Raw genomic sequence first — 18,708 nt, forward strand, 5'->3', positions numbered from 1 at the left:
ATATCATCAAGTATCCCAAGAAATTATCCTTCATTCATTTTCCAAAGCACTCACTATTCCAACTGTCAACCATTTCACTAACTCCCCACATGCTATGAAAAATGCTAGACTTCATGCCTTTACAGACCCAGTTTAACTTCCAGAGTATATAATTGCTTTTTATTATATACAGATATATAATAAATATATTAAACACAATATACAGATATTGTGTTCACTGGGCACAAAATCTTGGCAATGATCTTTTGTAATTAATCTAATTGAATAATTATGCAATTATTTGACATGAAGGTAAAATTATAAAATACTAAAATAGGAATGCACTGAAGAGAGCAAAATACCATGTATCATATTCAGTCCAGTGTAAATATGTTGAGATAATTCTAAATTATTACCTTAAAAAACTTGTAAAAATATATTTATGAAAGTTACTATTACACAATACAAGGGGAGGGGGGAACAATAATAAAGGCAAAGGCAAAATGGAATGTTTTGAATTTAAAGTTACTTTTTAATTTTGGCATAAAAACATATGCTATTTGCCAAGAATTCCAAGCATCTTCTGTTTTCTCAATTCATGATCCCATACTGGCTGTAAGAAGTAACGCTTGGAGATGCTTCATGAACCACACAGATGACAGTCATTTATCATATCCTGATAAAAAAAAAAAATAAATAAATAAAAAAATAAAAAAAACCTATATCATATAGTTATAAATAAGCATACAATCATTTCAAATTTTATTTCTAGGTACATCAACACACACTATCTTACCAAAGTTAAGTGACAAGCACAAATATAAATAAAACATGTCTTGAAATTATCTTCTTTTTTTTTTATTCTTTTCTTAGCATGAGCAAACAAACATTTGCATATGAAGAAACTCCAGAACTAGGCTACTTATATATGGAAACATGATTTCACATCAGTTGCTCTAATATCAAAAAATACAAATCACCTTTTGGATATGTGTATTGTCATGCATTATGGGAACGGTCACTATCCAGACTTGTTCCGACTATTATTGAGGCCTATTAGTGAGTCTAACCTGTGGAGATACTGACAGGTAAATCATTGGAAGAAGTCATATTAACTTGAGTTAAAAATAAAAACAAGAATATAATTTCTTATCAAGTATAATTTAAATATGTAATAACATGAGCAATATTTTCAAAGTTATGTCAAAAATCAGCCTTTCTTCTTTTTTGAGGATAGAGCTTTAAAATGGTTATTTCACAGAATAAGCTTCTTCAGTTAATCTACTTTGATTTTCTTCTCTCTATCATAAAGTAATCATTAAAGTTATCCTTCCATAATGTGTTTTTGATCGCTATGCAGCAAAAAAAAAACGTTTTTGGTATACCCATTGTCTCTCAATCTGATTTTTCTTTTACTGCTCTCTTTAAATGCCTCAAAATCATTTCTCATGCATTACCAACCTTGCAGTTTCTTAAATCTACTCAGTTGGTCATAATCACCAACTTTTAGTTACACATATACCCCCTTCATTCAACTGAAGATTCCACAAGCGTAGCTGCCACTCACTCAAGACTGCATGTTCACTTCTCCCACTCAGAGGCAAAATGGCTATCTAGATTATGAGCAAATTCTCTGATGCTACAACATTAGATTTCAAACCCTGAGTAATTCCTCTGTGTATCTATATATAGGTAGAAAAATGGCATATCACCATTTAATTAAAATACAGTGATGAAGTAATTATAGCAATTTTTTTTTTGCATGGTTAGAAAGTAAATTATATTCTTTTGTTATCATTTACCAAAGAATAAGCAAACAAATGTTTCACTAATCTTTTCTAGCACCCATTCATTTGGCTGTCTTTCAGTATATGATATCCTCAGCAGCCTTCTGTAACACCACATCTCAAAAGCAACTATCCTTTTCCTATCAGACTTCTTTAGGTTTCAGGTCTCACATCCTTGGAAAAACAGCTGCATCCAAAATCCTCAACTTTGTTCCAGTGGAAATAGAGCTATCTTTTCAGATTTCAGACAAGTCTGAAATCTGAAAAGATAGTCAGTCTCCTGATGTTTCTCAACAGAAATTCTTGACACTAATAATGGATCCCAGTTATTCGAACTTGCTGACTTCCTCAATTTTTTGTTGTCTGTTAAGGTACACATTTCTTGAAGCTTCCCTGTCTATATTTCCTTTGAGAACCATAATCTTTGTCTTGCTAGGACTGAGTTGAAGTCCTCTATTCTTTCTTGTCAGTACAAAAGACAAAGCATTACCTCAGGTTATTGATCAATCTGCCACCTATCCTAATTCCTGTGTTAAGCTCATCCAATACTTCATGCATGATGTCCTTGCCTAACTCCCTTTCCAACCAGAAGCCAATCAGTTAATTCAACACCTGTTCTTACTGTGGTTCTTGCTCATTGTAAAGTGAGCTGTCAATCAGATGGTATTTTGAGGAAAAACCCATTATTTTCATTAGCTCCCCCAGTTTCACATACTGAACACAGTCAATTAGAGTGGTCTATGAAACACAATACCTTAAGGAGTCAAAATTCTTTATATATTTCTATGTTCTGTGTAAGGCAAAAGATCTGATCTCTGGTAACTTTACCTTTCCTCAAACTTGCTTGTTTCCTCAGACATCTCTGCCTCAACTTTGGCCTCGATCCTATTTAGAATGATATACTAATAGTTCTATAGATCTCGTAATTCTTCACATTTCCCTTCTTGTGCAGTGGCATGAAGACTGACTTCTTCCAATCTCTAGGCCATGATTCTGTCTTCCATATGGAGTTATTCAGTTGTTTGCAGATGATGCAAAGTTGGGACGAACCATAAAGAGTAGTGAAGATATTGTGGCCTTGCAAGAAGACTTGAATAAATTGAGTGATTGGGCAAGCAAATGGGGATGTGAGTTCAATGTTGCAAAATGTAAGGTTTCAAAATTTGTAAAACAAAGATGGGATGCAGAATTTATGCTTGGTGAGAATATATTGTTGGAAGTAGAGGAAATAAGAGATCTGGGGGTGATAGTGGATAAGGATCTAAAATTTAGGGGACACATCGCCAAAATTGTGAAGACAACACAAAGACTTCTGGGAATGATGAGGAGGACACTGACGTGTAGAAGTAGGGAGATTCTTGTTCCATTGTATAAGGCTTTGATTAGGCCACACATGGACTATTGTGCCCAGATTTGGTCACCTGGTTTTCAGAAGGATGAAGAGATGTTGGAAAGGGTCCAAAGGCGACTGACTAAGGTAGTTTCTGACCTCTGGAATGTCGAGTATGAGGAAAGATTGAAAAGATGTAATTTGCAGAGTCTAGTGGAGAGAAGGAAGAGGGGAGATATGATAGAGACCTACAAGTTGGTAAGGGGTTGTTATAGGATCAATGGTGGAGAAGTTCTACAGAGAATAGTGGGAGATCAGGGGAGAACCAGAGGTCATCCCTGGAAACTGTATAAAGAGGGTGTGAGTAGGGGAGTGAGAGGCAGGTTTTTTTCGTGCAGAGTTGTGAGTGATTGAAATGCCTTGCCTGAGAGTGTGGTGTCTGCAAGGAGTTTGAATGTGTTTAAGACACGGTATGATGAGATGTGTGTGTGTGTGAGATAAAAGGACCTCCTAGATGAGTCTTTGACTCCATGAGATCTTGTTTAATAATAATAATATCCTTGTAATCAATCTATGAAACACTCTTATCCCTCCATCCCCTGTTTCCCTAACTCTGCTGAGATTCCATCTGCACCCAGGGCCTTATTATTGCTAAGCTGTTTAATTGCTCCTTCAATCTCATGCCTAAGTAGAGGAGGTCCTAAATTGAAATTTTCTTGGTAAAAGGGCATCACCAAATTTCCGTTTCTCTCTGCTGTACAGTTCCTCACAGTATGCTTTCAATCTGTTTTTGATTTCCAGTTCTTCTGGTAGTACTGCTCCATTCCTGTCTTTGATAACATTCAATTTGGGCTTCTACTTGTGATTTAGGTCATGAACTAAATTAAACATCCTTATATAATTGTGCCTCTTCATCTGGAATTCTTTCTTCACACTTATTAGCAAAAAATTTTTCCTTGTCCTGTCTGATAGCTTTTCTCACTTCTTTATATAATCTTTTATATTCTTCAGTCTTTGTGTCTCTTTGTTTCTCAAACCACCTCCTTTCGATCAGATCCATCCATGGGTCTCTTGGTCTTCTAACTGGGCCTAGATACTTCTTAGCTGTATCCTCTATTATAACCCTGACCTTTTCCCACAGCATTTCAGGTGAGTTCTCCCCACTAGTCTCAAAAAGTCATCCAACTTTGTTGAAGTTTCTTCTGTGAACCCATTAGGGATTACGCTGACATCCAGTCTTGTGGGATTGGCATGACTTGTAAGGTTTTGGAGTCTCAGTCTTACTTTGGCTCTTACTAGCTGATGGTCAGTACCAGTCTGCTCCTAGATAAGTATGCATATCAAAGATGCTTGTCTTCTACAGTTGGAAAGGATGTAATTAATCTGGGTCTTCACCTATCAGTTTTAGATGTCCAAGTATAGGTTTGTCATGGGTGTTTCTGGAAACAGGTATTGGTAATATCTAATCTGTTCGCATGGGCAAATTCTAACAGTCTTTCACCATGGGTGTTATGTTCACTCAGACCAAACATTCCACACTCAGGACTCATTCTCATACTCTTTCCCACTCTTTGCATTAATCTGTAAAAAAGGAGTAGATAAATTAAAAATTGATAGAAGCTCACCATCTAAATGAAGACAGAGACATTCAATTTTGATTGGAATACAGGGATAATAGTAAAAATACCAAAGAAAGGAAATTTAGAAAATTGTAAAAGGAGAGGTATAAGCCTGCTTGTGTTGTTAGCAAAATTATTCTTTCAGGAATCTTTAATATTTTAGATGAGGGCATGAGAAGAGAGCAGCCTGGATTTAGGCAAAAAAGATCACATTAACACCCAAAGAATAATAGTCAAACAGTCATATGACTTTAGCTCTCTTATATATTTGATGTTTGTGGATTACGTACAAGCTTTCAATTTCATAGCTAGAGATTGTATGCAGAGTGCACTTCATTCAAAACAAAGGAATGCCACAGAAGATAATGAACCTAATAAAGAAAGGATATAATAAATTCCAATGTCAGGTGCTGCCTGATGGATATTTGTCGCAGCCTTTTCAAACTATATCTGGAGTGCAACACGGATGTCTTATTATTACGGGCAACTTCAGGGAGTCATTAGACTCATCGAGGGAGGCCCCAAATCATGTTCATCACAACTATTCAACATTCATACAGTATCTATCATACCTCACCTTAGCAGGTGAGATATGATAGATAAACTCATTCACTGTCACAGCATCCACCACAGACACAGGGAGCACATTCCACTCATTCACTACTCTAAAAGTAAAGAACCCAGCTCTAACACCTTTACTAACCACACTTTTGCCCAGTTTCCATGGATGTCCCCTAGTCCTCCCACAACCAGCCCTGTTCTCAAAAATATCTTCTGAATTAATTTTATAGAAACCCTTCAGTAATTTGAATGTCTCAATCATATCTCCCCTCCTCCGCCTATTAACCAATTTTTGCAACCCACAAATCCTCAACCTGTTCTCATAAGGTTCATTCCACAGACCTGCTATCATCTTGGTCACTCGCCTCTGGATCCTCTCCACCTCCTCACCATCAAAAAGAAACCTAGGTGACCAAATCTGGGCACAGTAGTCGAGATGGGGTCTTATCAAGGCTCGATACAGAGGAACAATAACCCGCTTGTCAACGTATTCTTCAGCAACCAAGTGATTTGATGAGCTGATTTGGCCACTTTTGCAATGTGTCCCCTAAATTTCAATTCCTTATCCACCAACACTCCTAAATCTTGTGCCTCATCAATTTCCTGGAGCACAGTTCCACCAATGCAGTAAACTGCCGCCTTTTCACCCCAAAATGCATAACCTTACATTTTGCCACATTAAATTGACATCCATTCTCCTTAGCCCAGACCTCCAATCTATCCAAATCATCCAGCAAAATTTTGACGTCATCTGCATTCACTATTGCCCTACCCAACTTCGCATCATCCGCAAACAAATGAACTGTTCCTCTCAGATCCTTTCCTATATCATTAATGAACAAATTAAATAGCAGTGGTCCAAGAACAGATCCTTGTGGCACACCACTAGTCACAGGCCGTCTTGTGGACTCTACTCCTGAGTAAACCACTCTCTGATATCTCTCTGTCAACCACCCTCCTATCCATCTCACCAACCCTATGTCCATCCCCATATGCTGCGATTTACTGATTAGAATTCCATGTGGTATCCTGTCAAAAGCCTTAGCAAGGTCCAGTAGAATCACTATAAACCCATTACCCTTATCCAGCTCAGCCGTCACTGTGTTATAATAAGTGAGCAAGTTACTGAGGCATGACCTACCCTTCACAAAACCATGCTGTCCCCGATAGAGTATCCCATTTTCTTCTATCCAATCTTCTTGTATTTTCCTCTTGACTATTTTCTCTAAGACCTTGATAATGTTTCCTGTTATGCTGATTGGCCAGTAATTTTCAACAGCAGCCTTGGAACCACCTTTGTGCAGTGGAACTATTTTCCCCTCTTTCCACCCCCCTTGGGACTGACCCAGTCCTGAGGCTCAAATTAAACAAAATGGTCAAGGGCACTGACAATTCTTTGGCCGCTTCACGTATGACACGAGCTGGTATACCATCCAATCCCACAGATGTATTGACATTGAGGTTCTGTAATAGACTAGTTACCTCTACTTCATTCATCACAATTCCAGTATAAGCTGTTGGTTCTTCCATTCCTGCAAAGTCACCACCTGGATGATATACTCTTGCAAAGTGCTCGCTCAGTAATTCCACAATATATCGACTGATTCGGTTACCTCCCTACCCTCAGCATTTTTTAAGATCATTCTACCATGAGCATTTTTCCTTTTACTTGCAACATATTGAAAAAACTGTTTGGGATTCTCTTTAGCCTGCATGGCCAATTTTCTTTCGTAATCTGCTTTTGCTTTTCTTACCACCCTTGTTACCATCCTGGCCTGAGCTTTATACTGTTCCTGCGCCTGATGGTCACCTTTCTCCTTAAATTCCCTCCACAATTGTTTCTTTTTTTGCAGCTCAAGCTTAATGGTGCTATTCATCCATTTAACCCCTACTTGATTTATTATTCGGACTCTTGGTATACAGTCCACCATTGCCTCCTGCAAACAGTTCTTAACCACCTCCCATGCACTATCAACATCCAGCCCTTGCAGTTTTACATGCCATGGCACTGAGCCCAGCACACACTTAAGCTTGTCATACTTACCAGCCCGGTAATTCAACATGTACAGCGGAACTATTTTCCCCTCTTTCCACCCCCTTGGGACTGACCCAGACCCGAGGCTCAAATTAAACAAAATGGTCAAGGGCACTGACAATTCTTTAGCCGCTTCATGTACGACATGAGCTGGTATACCATCCAATCCCACAGATGTACTGACATTGAGGTTCTGTAATAGACTAGTTACCTCTACTTCATTATATCTCCTTTAATATTTATACTGGTGCTAGATCATGTTCTAGAACAGAGAGTAATGACACATACCAGAGGAATATCACGAAAAACAAATAAAACTTTGGGTGATCTAGCCTATGTAGATGATGCATGTCTAACTATTCACAGACATGCAGATATCCAAAATAAATTAACCACATTACAAGAAGAATCACTGAAAGTTGGTTTGAAAATAAATATAAACAAAACAAAAGAAATGAGAATCACTGTGGGCAACAAGGTCCCATGTAGAGATGTTGATATAAGGATTCAAAAAGCAAGAAGTGTCACACTTTAATTTTACATTAGTTGAGTATGGAAATGAAAAACATTCACACAGATACAAAAATAAAAATATTTAACGGATGTATTAAATCAGTTCTTTTATATGGATGTGAAATGTGACTGGTTTCAAACGAAATACAAAGAAAACTAGAAACATTCATAGACTAATTTTCACTCCAGATTTGAGATTTCCCTCTTCTTATTCTTTCCCAAATTCTATCACTGAAATATACTTTGAATGTGGTGGTCACAAATTATTACTGATGAAGACCTCTGGAAAAGATCAATTCAGCAAAAAAAAAAAAAAAAAAAAAAAAAAAAAAAAAAAAAAAATTCAACCCGAAAGTGAAAATTTAGATGGAGTGGTCATATACTTAGGAAAGATCACCAAGAAATCTGTCATGCAGTCCTGGAATGGAAATCCAGAAGGAAAGAGAAAGCCTGACAGTCCTAATAGAATGTGAAAAGAGTTTTGCTAAACTAAGACCAACAGCAAGGATAATGAACCAATGGAAAGCATTTACAGACTCCTGATGTTCCTGATAGAATTTGGAAAAGAATAAGAGGGAAATCTCAAATCCAGAGTGATATGCTAAATGAGCAGAACACCCTTTAAGTTTACAGAATACACCTGGAGACATCTCACACTGTCTTCCCATAACTCAGTTCCATTCCCGCTAGTATAAATATGAATGCTGACCTTGAGAGAATTATTCATGTATTTAACAGGAGGAAATCAATACCCACTGAGTATTGTATGGAGACAAATTGCTGCATCTGAAGGTGGGGCACACTAGATGGTACACAATTTTTGATTTATATATATATATATATATATATGTATATATATATATATATATATATGTTAAAGATACCAAGCAATTTTAAACTTTAAACCTGGTTTTACTCCATTTCCCAAGTAAGCAAACAGACTAAAAGTCAAGTTTGCGCTTGCAATTGATGCAAGTCTAACTGATCCCACAGGTAGTGCAGGATCAGGGCAACTCGTGGCAAAGGTGGAATTTATACCCAAGGTAAAAATACTTTCTACATATATATATATATATATATATATATATATATATATTTTGTTAAAGGATTTGAACTCAGTGAATTCTTTGTTCACAACTTATAAAAATGCTGTATGTCTGTCACAATTATAACTGTGACAGGCATACAGCACTGAACTAGGTAATTGTTGAAAGTGAATTGTTGAAAGCTTCTAACTGTAACTGACATCCTTATATGGCACCTTTTATGGGCGAGATGACCATAAAGTTAATTTAGAGAAGTCAGGCTAGCAGGTCTCAAAATGACAGCCTTCCAGATTTTTGGTAAATTAACCAGTTTGTTGGACGAGTGGTTAGCGTTGGCTCTCCAGCCAAAAGGCTGCAGTTTCGAATCCTGCCATGAGCATGGATGTTTGTGATTGTCCTGTGAGAATACTAGTGGTGTGGTTGGCGGTAGATGGAGTTGGTAAATGATGATGGTAGTTGTGGTTCATTGTAGTTGGTGGAAACAGAGTTGTAGAATAGTTGCTGCCCCTTGATGAGTCTTTGGACTCCCTGGAGGTGTCAGTAAATAATAATAATACAACCATACTTATAGAAGTTGGGAGAGTGACTCACAGTTGATGCTAATTCTCAAAATGGTCTCTCAGACCTATGATGACTTCTGTGTAATATAGATGTTTTCCTCCATCTAATCGTATGTGAAGGAGTATTCAGAGCATGGTCTGCCAATCCCAAATTATCATGCAGATAATTTCAGATGTAATTTTTATGTTCTTCAAGGCAGATGTTAACATAAAAAAATAGGCAAAGTTCTCTGCAAATATGAACTCCATGTCACTTTCATTCAGCTAGTTACCTTTATGCATTCTCCCGAACATCCTAGCATGTATTAAGTTCCATGTGCCTGCAGTTTAACTACTTTTTACAGACTGGTAGATCAATTAACATCCACAATCATCTGTATGACAAGTTGGGATTGGCATACCATACTCTGGATATTACTTCACATATGATTAGATGGAAAAAAACATCTATATTACATAGAAGTTACTATAGGTCTGAGAGACTATTTTTAGAATCAGCATCAGCCATGAGGAACTCTCCCAATTTCAATAAGCATGGTTGCATTAATTTATCAAAAGCATGGCAGACTGTCATTTTGAGACCTGATATCCTAACTTATCTATATTAACTTCATGGTTATATAGACCGTAGAGGATGTCGTGTGAGAACATTAGTTCTGTTTTTAGTTACAGTTTGAATTGTTTTCCCCAATTACTTAGTACAGTGCTGTGTGCTGGTCACAGTGTGTAATTGTGGTTCGATGATGTTGGGTAGAAAACCAGTGAAATTTCAATAAGGTTAATAAATGCCTTTTTTCCTCTCTCTTGGTGCTGTTTATACCATAAAGCATTATTATGAATAAAAAAGGAAAAGTATGTGAGAGAGAAAGAGAAAAATTTGGTCATTAAACTTTGACAGTAGTGGTAACGAACATCAAAAAACAAGGACGGTGTTCCCCAATTTTCTTTCTTTGTGTAGGCGTTGCATGCCCATTTTGGTTGGGTGTGCTGTCGTGTGGTTTATGCAAGCTGCATTACAAAATTCATATCAATTCGACTGCATATTTATCAATGTATGCAAGTTTTAAGAGTGTATAGCGCATCAGCACTCATCTTAATTGGCCCAATGCAATTAATTGTAGAATAACTTTTAATACTTTAATTTGTTAATTGTAACTAAATCTGTGTACAGTGGGGGAACAATGTGATTGTTTTTTGATATATTAGAATTACTCAAAAGGTATGTGAACCATCATTAATAAGTCATGTGAGAATGGAAAATGTAAAGGAAAGAAGAATAAGTGTGAATAGAAATCCTTTCATTAACCTCCCAAACGGCTAGGACGTCTATAGACGTCCAACTAAATCTGGATATGATGAAAAGCCAAACGGCTATTTTTTTCTGGCGAGGTTGATAAGTTAAGGGGCTAAAAATCCCTTATTGTTCTTCAGCCAGTAAGCGAAACTAAGATCGAAAACTACGATCTGAAACGTATGCAATATAACAAGGTGTGGTACTTCAGTAGCGCAATTAGCAGAATACTTCCACAATTCGTAAGATAAGACCTGAGCTCGAACCCCATCATGAAAAGAAAAATTTTTACGTTTCAGATCGTAGTTTTCGATCTTAGTTTCGCTTACTGGCTGAAAAACAATAAGGGATTTTTAGCCCCTTATTGTTAACTTAAATCTGGATATGTTTCAGCCCACCTGTTTAAAGAACTTGGATAAGAAGTGCAATTTAACTGTCGTGTCCATTAGAAAGTGTGATAAACCCTCATGCTGAAGAGAACGGTTAATCGGATTATCTCGCGTTCTCAGTTGCCTATAACAAGAAACGCACTTCCTTGTTCCATGCTGGTCAACTGGATTTTAGTTATATAGGATAGACTAAAAATAGAGAAATTATTTATATTTTTGTTTTCTCTTTTTATTGTACAATACAATTTTAATGTCTGGACAAAATAAAGATCTTGTATAATTTGTTCACTTAAAAATATTTAAGTGAACAAAGCCTTACCTTGGAGAACCAATTTAATTTTTTATTTTTTTCTGCTAATTTTTTTCTAATCACTTACTAGACAAAAGATTTTTCTTTGTTCTCGAAGAAATTAATTCATGATAATTATTTGAAATATTCTTTAAAAAAAAGAAAAGAAAACCGGTGTTACACCTGATATCTTGAGAATATAATATTCTCAGTTATCATGGTGTAACATGAAAAATAAATAACATAAATAAAAACTCCTGCATAAAAGGAATAATTTAATGAATAAAATATTCTTGCATCCAGTATAAATTGAGTAAAATGTAAAGGTCTATTGTTTAGTTAAAATAGCAAAAGAACAAGAATGTATTAACATGTATTATGACTAAACAAGGAATTTGTATTAAATAAGTAGCTAACTAAAAATTAATATAGTAATACGATTAAGAATGAAAGAGTTAAGTACATAAGTGGAAAAGAATGAGTCATGGAATACGCTATGTGAGAGGCTACAGATTAAGCATTAAGTAGAATTCTGAGAAAGGTATTTGAAAGGGGTTAAGATAGAGGCTAACAAGAGAAATAACGGAATATCGCTTAGGGCCTGTACCCGGATAGAAACTTCGTTGTGAGTTGCCGATCAAATTGACGTATGGCGGCAAAATGCTACCCAATTGGTAGACAGACGGAAAACAAGTAGGAGGCGGGAAAAAGAAGTAAGAAAGGGCGCCGTTAGGGAACAGCTATAAAAGGGTTGGTAATCCCCCCCTTCGAGAGGCTTTTTCGAGGAGAGAGTAGGCTCCTTTGGTTTTTGGAGAAGACGTTTAGATAGTCAAGGAGGCTTGAGGCCTTATTGCCTTTTGTGAGAGGAGAAGAAACGTTTGGATAGTCGCGGTGGTTTTAGTTTGGTTTTCTAGTGGATTTCACAGTGTTCCTGAGTGGAGAGATATGGCTTATATCCTCATGCCACAACAAGGAATCGAAGGTGAGCGGGAAAACTATTCACGTATTCCTATGTAGAAAGCGAAATATACCATAGTCATAGGAAGCTGTGAAAATATCGATGGCCTCGTTTCGGATAGTACAGCCGATGGTGCAGATGTTTATATAGCCCTGAATTGCAAGAAGTTATGCAAGCAAGTTCGTTCAGTAGAAGGTAAAGGCCCGTAAGTGAAGCTAAAGAAAGGTATTGTGAATTTTATCTTATGTTAACTAGAAGTTGTTTGTGATAGGTACCATTGTCATAATACGGAACTGTTAAAGTGATTAGGGAGTAATTATAATAGGACTTTAGAATTTGATAGAGAGTGTTAAAAGTAAGCTAGCTAGTGTTGATAATTTGTGAATAATTAATTGTCCTAAGAATCTTGAGTGCCTACTATATTGTAAAAGGAAAGTTAATGACATAGTTGTGTGTTAATGAAGTAAATGGTTTTGTTAATATTGAGTTTGATTAGTGAATTGAGTAATCAAGTAGCCTGAGGAATTTGAATGCCTAGTGTGATGTGTAGAGAATCGGAATTGTCATAAGTATGTGCTAGAGTAGTTAATGATTTGTTAGTGTACTTGAAGTTGAATAATCTAATAGTGTGTGGTAATCTAATTTGTCCATGTTAAGTGATTTCATGTTTTGTATAAAATTTTGTGGCGGCATGATCGTAGTAACTTTTGTCGAATCATAGCCCAACTACTTGTATTAAGCTAATTTTAGTGTGTAAGTAATTTAGTTGAGTATTTTGATATGTACCATGTTTAGAGAAATAACAAACCTTTTGTTAAATGATAAAAAAGTTGTTTGATATTGCTAATCCAATGCACCGCTTAGAAACATTCGAGCCTAATCATGCAGGGAATTATTGTTAAGAAACGGGAAGTCTAATGAATTGAGTTAAGTGTCACGACTGCAATAGTTACACTTTCAGATATTTGAGTTCCTTTTCTCTGTTTATGTATAAAATATCTTAAACTAAATATCCCAAAGGGCGCAGTTAAAATACAAATACTAGGGATACTACGGGGAACAATAACTCAGATATTAGTAGAAATTTTGGTGATGTCTTGAAAGTAGAAGTTAGAAGAATATAGACGAATGCAATTTGTAAGACAAACAAAATCGTAAGATAGGGACATAACACCGGCTGCCGACGTTCCAGTTTATATTATTTTTATTTTTGTACAAAACCTTCGAAATCGAATAATACTTCACAGATTTCCAGTTCCTCTGGAACTGGAAAGAGTATTCCAGGTAAAGTATTTCACCAAACCAATAAAAAATAATGAAATAAAATCTACCCTATATACATATAAAATGATAAGCCTTTTTATGTCATGTTTTTCGAAACGTTTTAAAACTCAGGGGCTACCCTGAGTGTCGAGTCTTCAAAATTCGAGTCATCAGAATTCAGGGGCGGAACCCCCTTTCAAGTTATCACAATTGAAGGAGAACTGGCCTACCAGACCGGAACACAGGGGGTTGGGCATAGCCCCCCTAGTTAATAAATGAAATATATAAATAATATATAAAAAATAAACAAAGTTTTGTAATAAAAAGTTCTGCTACAATGAAGTTTGACATAATCAACAATATTATTACTACCTTATTTCTGTTTCTCGTGTGGGAGAAAAACGGTAAAATGTCACTCTTATAATTATATGAGATGTTATAATGGCAAAAATGTAAGAAAAAAGTCATTTGCACTTTCTCTTCAAAACATAAAGAAAGAACATTGTAAATTCAGCCAGTGCAAAAGAAAATACTACATATTTTTCTTGTTATCTGATTTTTTTTTCTTGTAGTACAAAGAAGAAATCACTGCATATAACATGGAGTCTGCATGAGGGAAAAAATATGGAAATTGGTTACATTATAACGAATAGAGAAATCATGTCAGAAAAATTATTCACGTAAGATTCTAATCTCAGCAGACATAACATTTTCTTCTAGATTACATATCTAAAATAACTGAACCTTTGCTACTATTTTACACTAAAATGAATGGGTGTTCCCCAAGTGATTTACGTTTGTAACAGCTGTCTTGCGAACAATTTATGAAATAAATTATCTGAAATATCAGCAGATTGATTAGGTCTATACCCCCCCCCCCCCCACCAAAAAAAAGAAGATTTGAAACGCATATGCACCTTTTCTTTGAAAATAATTCAAATCCTCTTTTTCAAGATAATTGTATGATTTAATTTCTAATTTTTCGATAATAAAAGTGAAACTGATCATTATAAATTAAGCAATTATTTTGGCATAAATAATGTATAAGCATGTAAACGAAATGTCAGTATTTCTGTTAGGATATAGGAGATCAACAATCGAAAAGGAAACAAAACATTCTTGACAATAAATATTATGCAATACTACAGCCTGAGGCACTTTAGTGTTCTCCCCTTTCTTCTCAATAGCACTGAGAGTAATAAGCCTTCAACTTTTCCTCCAGCTAAGAGGATATTACCAAGTATTTATAAGACGTAGATTATTTCAGAAATAGCTTCCAGCAGCAGAAGTAATATTTAAATTTTTTTAAAGAAAAACAAACAAAAATAATACTACTGAATTTTCTTTTATGTGGTATGCATATAAACAATTTTGCATGGTGAAAATGTAGCATATTATCTCTAAAATTGCACATAATTTCAGCGGACAGTAGAACAGCTGGTTTTAGATTGTAAATAAATAGAACAGAATTAGAAGCTTCACGGTACAATCTGATTGCCGTATATCTTTTGTCAAAATGGTAAAATGAAGTAATTGATTTTGAATAATGTCTAGAAAAGCTTTCAAACCTGTATAGAATTTTAGAGTAGTTATGCAATTGAGTTCCAGGAGAGAATAAGGAGGTGGGGGGGGGGGGGAAGCATTAGAAAATCTTCAAAATGAGCAAAAATTTTGAATCATTCCATATATGATATTTTTCACATATTTTCAACATATCTACGAGGATATGTATTAGATATTATCGTAATATGCATAATACAAATAAATAAATAAATAAAAGACCAAGGCGAAGAATCACTGCTAAAATATCATTGGATATAAATTTTTGATACCAAAAAGACACAATTGGAAACCGAGTAATGCAATTTAGCATTTTAACATTTTTTTTTTTTATTTTGTCTTTATGAATAACAAAAAATCGTTTCTAAAACTGAAATGTGATGATCCATATAATGCTATTTGGCTAGAAACGAAAAAAGCAAAAGGACATATTTATTTCAATAAATATTTGACATATTTTCAAAGCAAACAATTGAAAATTCTGAAATTCGAAAAAAAATTATTCAATTATTATATGTAAAGTGAAAGAACAATCAGTGCAACTCTTCCGGTGCACTGATTTGTAGAATAAAATACACAAAATTTACTATCACTAAATAGATTCATTGCAAAAGCTGATCAGTGGTCATTTCAGGATTGATTTTTTTCGCATATGTGAAATTCATTTCAATTTTTGGGAAGAGACACAATAAATCATTTTAGAGGCAAAAAAGGTCAAATAACTTTAGGACAGTAATGAAATTCTAAGCAACACAATAGACGTAAAGCCAGGGGGACACAAAGGTCACTCAGCAACAGTTAATCCACTAATGGCTATAGAATAGCCGTAACGAGATTAACGGCGGAGGAAGGTAATGGCATGATAAAAGGTAGAATGCCGACGAGGTTTTGATCCATGAAAAAAGCTAGGAAGAGCTGACTATATCATCCACACCAGCCGGTTGGGAGGTTAATGACAAACAAATTATTAATAATTGACATCTGTGATATGTGTATATCCTATAAGCTGCTGGGTAGAGCAAATAGCATGTGATTCTATTAAGTCTAGAATTATAAGTGAATTTATGATGGCATAATTAAATAAAAAAAACTTACGAGGAGAGGGAAAGAGATTTGTTTGCAAAGTATAAATAACTAACCAATAATAAACAGCCATTATATATATATATATATATATATATATATATATATATATATATATATATATATATATATATATATATATATATAAAGAGAGAGAGAGAGAGAAAACTAATAATGTTTATCAGGTGATTCATTTAGGACTGGCAGGAATACATGTGATTTGATGGAGCAGCAAATCATCTCATAAAATTTGTTATCATTGGGTATTTCTCTAGTTTATGTATGTTTCACTACATTTTCTAAGAATTTTCTTTTGTTTATTGAGACTTCGTATGCATTTTATGCAATGATAAAATACATAATATCCTACATTCGTTAATTTTTTTTTTTTTTAAGTGTCAGCGGCTCTTCTGTCTTATCAATAATAGATATCTCATATATTCTAGTATTTTGTTGTAGATCAAAAATTTCTTTTAACACACAGAAGTATCATTTTTATTCAGCAGTAGATAAATTTTTATTATGTCTGTTGTTTCCAAAGACTAGAATGAAAATGTCCCTATACTGTTAAAAAACTTTCCAACCTCAACAGATGCTACACTTCACTAGCAAGAAAAACAAGTAGTTTTTGTTTATCACTCGAATAAATGGAAAAACTCCTCTCCTACAGACTATGTTGCATGAATGCGCCAATCACAACCACTAGGTGCTATCGTCTCAGCACTCACCCTGCCTTGCCTTCTGGGGCAATTTCAAACCACTAGAACACTAAGAACTTGACCTGCTGTGCTATCTGTACATCTTTTCAAAGGGTTTGAAGTCGTACGTATTTGTGACCGCACATCCAGGCTATTAACACGAATATGTTTATGTGTCGAAAACTGTCTTTTCATGAAGCATTAGTGTACTGTGTTTAATTTTAGGAATCGCACGAATCCAGAAAACAATTAGTGGAGTCTTTAATGGGAATAAATGTAAAAATATAATACTGGTGATATTGCTATTCCGTGGATGTGCTGCACACCTAGCATACCCAATATATTCGCCCCTGGTATATATGTGTATGTGTGTATGTAGGTTGAAGGTTAAAGTAATACAGAACTTATATTTACCTATACAGGTCGCCACAAGGTGCTTTGACCATATTAAATAAAAATCTCTGGATGAGAGAAAGATGTAGAAAGTTTTCTACCTTGGGTGTACTATATGTTAAAGATACCAAGAAATTTTATAAACCTGGTTTAAATCCTTTTTTTCCCAAGTAAGCAAACAAGCAAGTAAGCTAATCAAGCTAAACAAGCAAGTGATCAGAGCTAATGCCACCTTTACCACGAGTTACCTCAGACCTGAAAATACTTCAGGCACAAACTTAGCTTGCTTGGGAAAAAAAGGATTAAAACCAGGTTTATAAAATTTCTTGGTATCTTTAATGTATTGTATACCCAACATAAAAAACTTTCAACATCTTTCTCTCATCTGGAGATTTTTATTTAATAAGGTCAAAGCACCTTGTGGCAACTCGTATGGGTAAATATAAGTTCTGCATCACTTCAACCTTGGTATCACCACCTCTGGGTCTGGTTCCCACTGACGAAACCTCAATAAAGGTTGAAACCGGTCTGGGTAGTGACCCTTTCCATATTACATAGCATTATACATGTCCATAGGATATGTGCTTTGTATCATGGGATACTTTAGGCAAGTGATCAGAGCTTATGTCACCTTTACCATGAGTTACCTCAGACCTGAAAATACTTCAAGTGCAAACTTAGCTTACTTGGGAAAAAAAGGATTAAAACCAGGTTTATAAAATTTCTTGGTATCTTTAACATATATGTGTGTGTATATATATATATATATATATATATATATGTGTGTGTGTGTGTGTGTGTGTGTGTGTGTGAGAAAAGTTTTTACCTTGGGGATAATATATATTAAGGATACCAAGTAATTTTATAAACTTGGTTTTTTACTCCTTCTCCCAAGTAAGCAAAACAGTTAAGTTTGCGCCTGAACGTAGTTCAAGTCTAGAGGTAATGCAACACCAGGGCAACTCGTGGTAAAGGTGGGTAAAGCTCTGATCACTATTCGTAGTATTTTCCATAATGTAAAACACATCTCACTAGATGTATACTGTTATACATTATGGGTGTGTGGGGGGAGGGTTCACTACCCAGACTGGTTTAAACCTTTTTTGAGGTCTCCTCAGTGAGTAGCTAGACCCCCCGACCCACAATGTATAACAGTATACATCTCCTAGTGAGATGTGTTTTACTTTATGGGAAATACTAAGAATAGCGATCAGAGCTTTACCCATCTTTACCACGAGTTGCCCTGGTGTTGCACTACCTCTAGACTTGAACTACGTTTCAGGCACAAACTTAACTGTTTGCTTACTTGGGATTAGGAGTAAAATAACCAAGTTTATAAAATTACTTGGTAACC

The 18,708-nt window shown here is 35.3% G+C and overlaps 1 protein-coding gene across 1 annotated transcript in view; it reads right to left on the reverse strand.

The window, feature by feature from the left end:
• Window positions 1-466: 466 nt before the first annotated feature.
• Cont (Contactin) overlaps window positions 467-18,708 on the reverse strand; it is a 458,021-nt gene continuing 439,779 nt past the window's right edge. The window contains exon 24 of the mRNA XM_090391248.1: window positions 467-655. The gene's annotated coding sequence lies outside the window, so the exon portion shown is untranslated. The remainder of the gene's footprint in view (window positions 656-18,708) is intronic.

This window comes from Typopeltis vanoorti, chromosome 1 (genome assembly GCF_054136105.1).
Source record: "Typopeltis vanoorti isolate ZY-2024b chromosome 1, IOZ_Tvanoo_1.0, whole genome shotgun sequence".
NCBI classification, from domain to species: Eukaryota; Metazoa; Arthropoda; class Arachnida; order Uropygi; family Thelyphonidae; genus Typopeltis; species Typopeltis vanoorti.